Raw genomic sequence first — 2,455 nt, forward strand, 5'->3', positions numbered from 1 at the left:
AGAATTTAGTCTTGATCTTCCCAAGGACAATAAAAGACCTAAGTAGCTAGCTAGGTTAAATCATAACTTTGGACAAACTAAACTTATCTGATGATACTCAAACAGTCTTGCCACCAAAATACTAGTAGCACCACTCACATAATGCTTAAGTTCATCTCTCAATTTGCACTAATTAATCTGATTCTATCTTAAACCAACTATTATCGATAATTGGCAAAACCAATTACGTCGAAAAATATTGCTGCCGTTCCTTTTGGTTTATGTCATCTCCACTAGCGAAAACACTTGGCAATTCCGATCTCCTTTTTTTCTTCTATATATACCCTAAAAATTAAATCTTCAGCGTACCAGACCTCAGAGCTTAATTACTAACAAGTTTAGAAGGTTTGCATCAAAGAAGATACTCTCTGTCGGCATTCTTTAATTATTGTTGCGTCATAATTAATATGCATTTGTGTTCTGATTACTAGGTAAAGCGATGAAGGCGACCAGCTTTCTCCTGTTTGTACTTCTCATGACCCCAGTGATGGCAGCAAGAGATCCTTACGAAGAAGAGAGAGGAACCGTGCATTTTGCTAACAAGGTTATGGCAGAAAAGGTTGCATCAACAAACCCTAAAGGAGTGGAAGTGCATGGTGATGAGGTCTCCACTAACGGATATCCACAGCATCCGCAGTTAACAGTACTTATGAGAAAAACTTGCGAAGATTATGGATGCACCTGTAAATAGCTACACTGGAAGAAGAGCGCCTATATATATAACTGCATGACCGGTGATGGTGATACTATATATAGCAACTCAGCAGTGAACAAGGTGGCTTGCATGGTAGCTGTTGTTTGTAGGCAGAGCACTGCATCTTATATATGCTCGGGCACGTAGTGAAGTAATGGCTATTACGTATATGAACTTATGAATTGATGCCAATATATGTGCATCTATCAAGATAAGTATAATTAAGCAATATATTTACCTATGTGCACGTCTGATCTTAAGAAAGTTTCAGATATTTGGCGATGCATGGTATTGTAATAAGACTGGAAGAGTATTAAACTAATCGCTTTCCAATCCGAAACCTACTTATAAGCACCCTAACTCATCAGAATTTGCATGATGCGAAGTACATAAACTAGTTGAGATATGAATTGAACATAGGTTATACATAATTCTTTCTTTTATATATATATATATATATTTCTCCTTGTTCCTAGAATCAGCCAAAATTAATTTTATGCTATAATTGGATGAATACTCAGACAAACAACTCAGGAATTTAACTTACAAATAAGTAGACCATTTGAGATATGAGTATAGAGGGATTGAGCACCATTAGTACTTAGGGATCCTCTTTTCTTCAATTCAAGAAATTAATATCTTATAACTGTACTTGACAAAGAATCTAATATGACTTAAAAGTCTTGCTTTGATATAGTAGCAAGATGACAAGAATTGCCCAGCCATTGTTCTTTTGTTTCGAGATGATATATATTGATTATTCATGATATCATATCTTGACCAAATTAATAAATCTTTTGATCATTACTAGCAAATTGAAATGTTAATCTCCCACAAAGGAGGGAGAATTAGTTTCATTAATCATGCAAATTAAGCTAACTCCTATTTTTATTAAAGAAAATGTCAGATAAATTTTAATTAATACTCTTGTCCAAAAAGCTAAACACTGCTTCGAACCAAAGTTGGTGGTTTATCGACTCTACTCTTAATTATATATCATTCAAGATGTGCTGCATCGTTAGACATGCTGATTAAAAATAAATCAAGAAATGAGGAGTCCAATGGGCATAGCTGCCACATCATTGTGGTGCCTCTGTATTCGTAACCAAATAATTATATTAATTAGTCAAGAAAACAAACTCTGGTTTAAAGAGCAAGGGCCCTTTTCTACACAACTAGAACTAAAATACTAAACATCAAAGCATCTAGTGCAGCAATACTAGGCTATTAAAAAAGCTTGCCGGCTCGCAAGCCTTGTGAGCATACCCACTACCCTTCTCTTCAAACTCTTCTAGCCATCGCAATGGTCATAGGAGTTTTGTCCATTTTCCCCAGCCTTTCCTATTTATATTTACTAATTGGTAGGCTTCCTTTTAATCCTAATACAGTGATGTTTCCCCAGCATGTTCAAATAGGTTTGAACAAGCCCACTTGAAAACTGCTTCAAATATTTTCTAAAGCTCTCAAGCAGGTTTTGTTCGAAGTTATTCAAACAAATTTTGAATGAACTTTGAATGGACTTCTAACATCGGACAACTTCCTTCAATCTTTACTATATTAGCTTTTCTTATTTTTCAAACTTCATAGAACATTGTGTCACAGTTCATATAGTTAAAACTAGAGAAAATACATCACAACTAACTTTATCAATTACAAATCCTAACAAACTACAGTAAAAGAGATCCGTGGTTCACCAAATATTGAACTACATTATTATGGTTC

At 34.7% G+C, this 2,455-nt stretch overlaps 1 long non-coding RNA gene across 1 annotated transcript; it reads left to right on the forward strand.

Annotated features, from left to right (window-relative positions):
• Window positions 1-344: 344 nt before the first annotated feature.
• On the forward strand, window positions 345-1,055 carry LOC140784783 (uncharacterized). The gene is made up of 2 exons (XR_012108313.1): window positions 345-384; window positions 471-1,055. It is a non-coding gene; the product is annotated as an uncharacterized lncRNA (long non-coding RNA).
• Window positions 1,056-2,455: the final 1,400 nt, after the last annotated feature.

The sequence above is a fragment of the Typha latifolia genome, chromosome 3, assembly GCF_019914945.1.
Source record: "Typha latifolia isolate L0001 chromosome 3, TyphaL0001v2, whole genome shotgun sequence".
Lineage (NCBI taxonomy): Eukaryota > Viridiplantae > Streptophyta > Magnoliopsida > Poales > Typhaceae > Typha > Typha latifolia.